This window comes from Rhineura floridana, chromosome 2 (genome assembly GCF_030035675.1).
Source record: "Rhineura floridana isolate rRhiFlo1 chromosome 2, rRhiFlo1.hap2, whole genome shotgun sequence".
Taxonomy (NCBI): domain Eukaryota; kingdom Metazoa; phylum Chordata; class Lepidosauria; order Squamata; family Rhineuridae; genus Rhineura; species Rhineura floridana.
Window position 1 is genome coordinate 186415419 of NC_084481.1, and position 7318 is coordinate 186422736.

General features: G+C 43.0%; 1 non-coding gene across 1 annotated transcript; it reads right to left on the reverse strand.

Moving 5' to 3' along the window:
• Positions 1 to 2710: 2710 nt before the first annotated feature.
• LOC133378655 (small nucleolar RNA SNORA17) lies at positions 2711 to 2840 on the reverse strand. Its single transcript, XR_009761088.1, has one exon. It is a non-coding gene; the product is annotated as a small nucleolar RNA SNORA17 (small nucleolar RNA).
• Between the last annotated feature and the right edge of the window lie 4478 nt (positions 2841 to 7318).

Below are 7318 nucleotides of genomic sequence, written 5' to 3' on the forward strand. Positions count from 1 at the left end.
CCTGAGTAGGGTTGCCAGGTTCCTGGCCTGAGACTGATCCTTTATCTTTAGGAGAAGAGAAAGTCAGACAAGTGCAGGTGTTCGTGCAATGCTGTAATGAGAAAAACCACAAGGTGGAATTCTCCGTTCCCTGTGCACAGCTTTTAAAGATACAGAAGACCTCTTGGTTGCCAGGTCCAGTCTCCAAGAAGTCTTCTGTATCTTTAAAAGTTGTGCACAGGGAAGGGAGAATTCCACCTTGTGGTTTTTCTCATTACAGGGTTGCAAGAACACCTGCACTTGGCTGACTTTCTCTTCTCCTGAAGATACAGGATCAGTCTCAGGCCAGGAACCTGGCAACCCTAGTCCTGAGGTGGGTCTCAGGTGTCAAAGGCCAGGGCAAAGAGGTGCATATTTAGCATATGATGGAAACTGTACAATGAAGTTGCCAGACAGACACATCTTTGTGGGGAAGGAATTCCACAACCTAGGAGCTGGCACAGACAGTGCCTTCTCCCGGCCCACCCCCTCAAACTTGGTGGAATTACCAAGTGAGCCCCCTCTGCTGATCAACAAGCATCAGCAGAGGGTCTATAGGGAAGGAGGCGGTCTTTCCGATATTTGGAGCCTCTGTCCTCCTCCAACAGCTGGGAATGGCTGGAGGAAGGGGCAGCACCTGCTGCCTGAGGGAGTTGCTTCCCTTTGCCTAATGGTAGGGATGGCCCTGGATACCCCATGCACGACACCCAGAGCTCCAGGCTGTCGAACCAATACTGTCTGACTCAGTCAGGCCCCAGCATGTCTTTCATTTGGTCCAGCTTTTTTCACCCCATCCAGCCATGTATCCTCCTTCCTCCCATATACTGTGCCAGTGGGGAGTCCTGCCCATGAAGAAGGCACCAATGTGCCTGCCCAAATGGCAGGCAGGCAGAGGCTACCTCTGTCCTCCTCCAACAGCTGGGAATGGCTGGAGGAAGGGGCAGCACCTGCTGCCTGAGGGAGTTGCTTCCCTTTGCCTAATGGTAGGGATGGCCCTGGATACCCCATGCACGACACCCAGAGCTCCAGGCTGTCGAACCAATACTGTCTGACTCAGTCAGGCCCCAGCATGTCTTTCATTTGGTCCAGCTTTTTTCACCCCATCCAGCCATGTATCCTCCTTCCTCCCATATACTGTGCCAGTGGGGAGTCCTGCCCATGAAGAAGGCACCAATGTGCCTGCCCAAATGGCAGGCAGGCAGAGGCTACAACTGGTGAAGCACACATGGGGGCAGGCTGATTTAAGCCCTTGTGCTTCTCTGGTTTTATGGACTGCCTTTTATGCCTGGGGCTTATATACTTCTGGATCTGTGTTATGATTGGCTCCTGAATCTCTCCTCTAACATGGGTGAGCCAGCTGAGCAGAGGAGGTGGAGGTAGCAGAGCTGCCATCTGGGGCTCTTCCACTGACTCCAATGGAGCTGGTTCTTAAAACTGCCTCCTATTGAGGAGGGCCGTAGCTTAGTGGTGGAGCATCTGCCTTGCATGCAGAAGGTCCCATGTTCAATCCCAGCATCTCTAGGTAGGGCTGGGAAACACTCCTGCCCGAAACCCTGGCATGCTGCTGCCAGTCAGTGTAGACAGTATTGAGCTACATGATCCAATTGTCCTATTTTGTAGGTGTAATGGCATCCTGGCACAACACTTGGGTTCTGCTAATGTAGTCTTCCTCTGATGCAATAGTATCATCGTGATGTTAATTTGCTGTGCTTGCATAACTTTGTGTTCTGTTGGAGCAAGAGGTTTTGGGCTGCAATGACCCAGTTTTGCCAAGGAGATGTAAGTCAAGGATCCTAGAATCCTAGTTGGAAGGGGCCAATAAGGCCATGCTCAGTGCAGGAATCCAACTTAAAGCCCACCCATTGTCAAATGGCTTTAACAGTTAGGAAGTATTTCCTGATGTTCAGCTAAAATCTGGCTTCCTGTAACTTGAGCCCATTATTTTGTGTCCTGCACTCTGAGACGACTGAGAAGAGATCTTGGTCTTCCTCTGTGTGACAACCTTTCAAGTACTTGAAGAGCCATATCTCCCTTCAGTCTTCTCTTCTCAAGGCTAAACATACCCTGTTCTTTCAGTCTCTCCTCATAGGGCTTTGTTTCCAGTCACCTATCATCCTTGTGACCCTCCTCTCTGAACCTATTCCAGTTTGTCTGCATCCTTCTTAAAGTACAGTGTCCAGAACTGGATGCAGTACTCAAGATGAGGCCTAACCAGTGCTGAATAGAGTGATGCTAGTATTTCATGTGATTTGGAAACTTTACTTCTCTTAATGTAATCTAAAATAGCATTTGCCTTTTTTGCAGCCACATCACACTGTTGGGTCATACTCAGCTTGCGATCCACAACAATTCCAAGATCCTTCTAGTATGTAGTACTGCTGAACAATCACTCTATAAAATTTTTATTTCTGGATAACTTTTTGATACATTTACTAATTAACTTTTAGTAAATAACTAAATACTAAAATAAGTTTTAGTAAATAACTTCTGGATAAATTTTTGATACATTTACCAAATAAATAAAAATAAATAAGATTGTAGCCACAGTAGAGTTTGGCTGCAACTGAAATAAGCAGCATGTCCCATGTTTAGCAGCATATCCCACTGAAATGAGTGAGAGCTAGTTGTAACTAAGTTTTCCCACTGATTTCAATTAAGCTTACACATGAGGCCTCAGGGTTTAATGAGAGGAAAAGTGATTGTGCTAAGGAGATTGTTCTGTCAGTGCACGCATTTCTGCCCAACAGAACAATCTCTCCTCTCTCCCTCCGTATGCTGTACTGGGGGCTCTCCTGACCCTTCAGGACAGCTTTGGGGGGAGCGGGGTGCATGGGAGGAGAGGGGGAAATCCCATTGCGCTAGTGGGAATTCTTGCTAGTACAACAATTAAGTTGAATACAGGCCATCATCATTAAAAACAAAGAGAAATATCTATATCTAGATATTTAAATACAGATAACTAGTGCAGTTTAGCCTTGTGTACATTTGAGACTATAGACTAATTGAAGAGTTTGCAGAAATTGTCCTAAATTAAATGATACTGTAAACAAAACTACTGAACCTATATGGAAGAGAAGAAAAGTCCATGCAGCAGCTATTTCAAACAGCTTTGGATTCCCTCTGCATTCTACTCTGTCTGCTGTGGATGTTAAAAAGGCAATAGTGGGAAGGCAACACCTTCTAGAGAGAACATGGTCCAGACAAGAGCAAAAGTGACACAGCTCTCATCTTAATGTCATCACCAATGTGTTGTGGCTTTGACCAAGAAATCTAGCTTCACTGTCTCAGTGACAAAGTGATAATGCTTCTCATAACAATGTGGCCTATTGTGTGGGTGATCTCTGGTTACTAATTATACTCTGGTATTATGAAAGTGTTGCAGATATGGGCTTTTTTATGGTTACATTCCACATTTCTGATAGCTTAAAATAAATGCTCTTGAAAATTTGGAAACTTTCTCCTTCTCCAAATGTACGCAATGAGATTTGTATGTGCTAGCAGTCCAGAAGAAAACAACATTTACCAAACATCACAACTAGATCAAATTCTGGAATGATTTCTTAGATTGTTTCATTCTATATTTTCCCTGCTTCTTATTCCTTATCAAATCTCCCTGTGATTGCCTCTGATTCTGTTTTTATCGTAAACTGCTTATTAGCATAGCAATCCCAGTGCCTCCCCCAGCACTGATGGTGGAGTTGGGTGGATCAGGATTGCATGCAGTTGCTTCTCTGCTGGCATCTGTTGGTAGAGAGGCACACCACTGGTGGAAGGAGGCTCCACTGCAGCAGAAACCCGAGCTCAGCCCAAGCAGGTGGGAAGCTATTGCTGGTGGTGCTTCTGCTAGTGATAGCCTGCAGAAAGCCCCATAAGGACGCAGACAGCTTTGGATCCACTCAGGTTCTATTTGTGGGCTGTCTATGGGCTTCTGGTTGGCCACTGTGAGAACAGAGTGTCGGACTAGATAGACCTTTGGCCTGATCTGCAAAGCTCTTCTGATGTGATTGTCAGCTATGCCAGCCTTTATTTGTTTGGCTACATTATTTATATCCCACATTTAAACACATCATTATGTTCCCAGAGCAACATAAAGCAAAACAGAGTAGTAAAAAACAAAAACAGTACATCATCATCATGTAAAGCAGTGGTTCCCAAACTTTTTCTTTACCATGGACCAGTTGAAAATTGCTGAGGGTCTTGACAGACCACTTAATGATTTTTATGCTTGTTATAGCAATTGTAATGTGCTGTGCTTAGGGGCTGTATGGTTTTTAGTTCTATTTTTATTACTTCTTTTATTTCTTATACATTTCTTATACATCACATTTTATTTATTTAGAAAAGTATTTCTATACCTCTATATCATAAAATATCAGCGTGGCTGAATTCCATAGTATTCAAATTGTAATGCCATAAAATACAACATAAGAGATAAAAGAAGAAATAAAAATACAATTAAAAACTGATATGAACACTTAATGCAATGGATGTTCTGGCTCCCACCTTTAACCACAAATGCACAGACATGCCATGGATAACTTGAATGAAGCTTGTGGACTGTTGGTGGTCCACAGACCACAGTTTGGGAACCTCTGATCTAAAGCATGCAAACCAATACAGTAAATTAAGTAGTTCTTAAGAGCTCAGTAAAAGAGGTTTTTTATTTGCCTGGTGGCTAAATGAAAGTAATGAGGTCTCCAGGGGCCCCTACTTGGGACTGCATTCCAAAGGCGAAGAGCTACCACAGGAAAGGCTTTTTCTTCAGTCACTACCTCAGCACTTTGGATGAAAAAGTTCTCAGATTATGATTCCAGCGGGTGAGTGGATTGATATGGGAGAATGTGGTCCAACAATTATCTGAGTCCTTCTGTCCCACAGATCTAATTCTGGCACGAGTCCCACTTTGGCCCATGAGTCCGTTTCCCACAAACCACACCCACCTATCCCACACCTGATGTCATATGAGACATCAGGTGTGGGTCAGGACATGGCTATAAAGGAACAATAAGGAGTTTAAAGTGAGCTGCCAAGTATTCCTATGCAAGCAGGGTTCACTGACAGCATCAGTCAGCTGAACAGAAAGTCCTGTTGGGATTGGCTGAATTAAGGAGCTCCCACGGGGAACTCTCCATAGGGTACTCCCCAGCACAGCTGAGGGAGCTCATTGCTGATTGGCCCTGTCAGTGAGCCCCACTTTGTCCATTTGCAGGTGTGGTTTATGTTCAAAGGTGGGGTGCCACCATTGAAAAGATAATAATAATAACAATAACAACAACAACAACAACAACAACAATAATAATAATATAGCAAAGGACTGTAACTATATCTTCTTAATGGCTCTGATTATCCAGGGCTCTGGAACATCCTGGGAACTGTTGAGAACTGACCTAATTAAGCCCAAATAGCCCACACATATGTCCTTCACAACTGATTTGGTGAACATGAATTTTGTACTTGAATATCTGCATACAAAGAATTACATGAGAAGTTATGCTAGGTTTAGCCAGTTTGCTGAGTCTATGAATTTCCCAAATTTGGTTTTGTGTGTGTGTGTCTGTGTGGTTTGTGTGTGTGTGTGTGTGTGTGTGTGTGAGAGAGAGAGAGAGAGAGAGAGAGAGACTAATTCTGACCTCCAACTTCCTGTCCACCCATAAATCTGTCCCATCATGGCATCCCAAATTGGAAAGCCAACTCCCAGCATAGTTTCCCTCAAGCCTGTGCCCTTAGCCATACCTCTGGAGTGTGGAAATATCCTATCCTGCCTTACCCAAACACAGCCTCTGGCATTTCACAGTCTTCACAGTATAGGAAAAGGAATCCTTTCCTCAAGGCATTGCCATTGAACCACTATGGATTCCCAACTATCAGGTTCCCAACATTGGTTTTTGTCAAACCAAAGGTACAAATAGGCTGCTCTACATTATCTCTAGCTTCTAATGTTTTGCTCTTGAGAACCAGAAATTCCTAATTAGTCAAGTGGCTTCATTGCTAATGTTGACAATGACTAGCTTAGCTGCTTTGTTGTTATGTGCCTCCAAGTCGAAGATCAACTGCCACTTCTGTGCGTCACAAGGTGTTGCAATTATGACCAGACAGCTGTACTGGTTTTGGCAGGTGGCATTTTCTCACCCACGAGAACCTAAGGTAATTTCTTTCTAAAAGAGCATGGCAGTCTTTCACTCTTTTTCATACCCCAGTTCTTCTCTTGAGTTATGTGACAATGTTGTCTTGCTCTCCAACACAGATGCTGATCTGGGCTATGTTCCTGTTGACCAGCTGTGTGGCTGGCACAATAAAGTTTAACTCAGATTTTTCTGAACCTGGGTGGCTTTGTGATTTCAACTTGACATTCCAATCACTTGCTTCCCCATTCAGTGAAAGGTGGCAGGTGAGGGGCTCCTCAGCCACAAAAGGACATCAGACATGTGTTCGTTTGTATGGTAGCTTTTAAATAAATTTGAAAACCTTTACAGATGGGAGAGGACTGTATGTATATACATTTTTATTTATTTATTTCTTATTTGATTTATATCCCACCCTTCCTCCCGGCAGGAGCCCAGGGCAGCAAACAAAAGTACTAAAAACACTTTAAAACATCATAAAAACAGACTTTAAAATACATTAAAACCAAACATCTTTAAAAACATTTTTTTAAAAAAACTTTCAAAACATCTTTAAAAAAAAGGTTAAAAACATTGGGTTTTTTTTAAGGTTTAAAAACATATTAAAAAGCAATTCCAACACAGACGCAGACTGGGATAAGGGCTCAACTTAAAAGGCTTGTTGAAAGAGGAAAGTCTTCAATTTTATCAAGAAGTAGGATTTCAGGATTAGCCTCTCTCTCTCTCCCTCCCTCTCTCTCTCACAATGTCTGTGATCAAATTAGCCCTCCTGGCCTATTTTTCCTGGAACAACAGCTGGATGGGAAATTTGGCCCAGGGCTATGCTGCTGGAGGAGTTTTAAAAAAACCCTTCTCCCCACTGCTTTCACCCTTTTTAAATCCTTCCCTCTTTCTCCTGACAAAGCTGAATTAGCTGGAAATAGAGGAAAATGTAGTTACAACATTCATACCCATCTCAGAGGTGGAGAACCTTTTGCCTCCAGATGTTTTATTATTATCATTATTTTTACCTGCCCTTTTTCCAAAACTGGAACTCACGGCGGCTTCCAGATAAAAGCACACATATAATTAAAAACATACAAAAGTCTAGATTAAAATCGAATTAAACTATTTACAGTATTAAAACCATTCATACATACAGTTAAAATAATTCAAACTCAGTTTAAAATAATACAGTT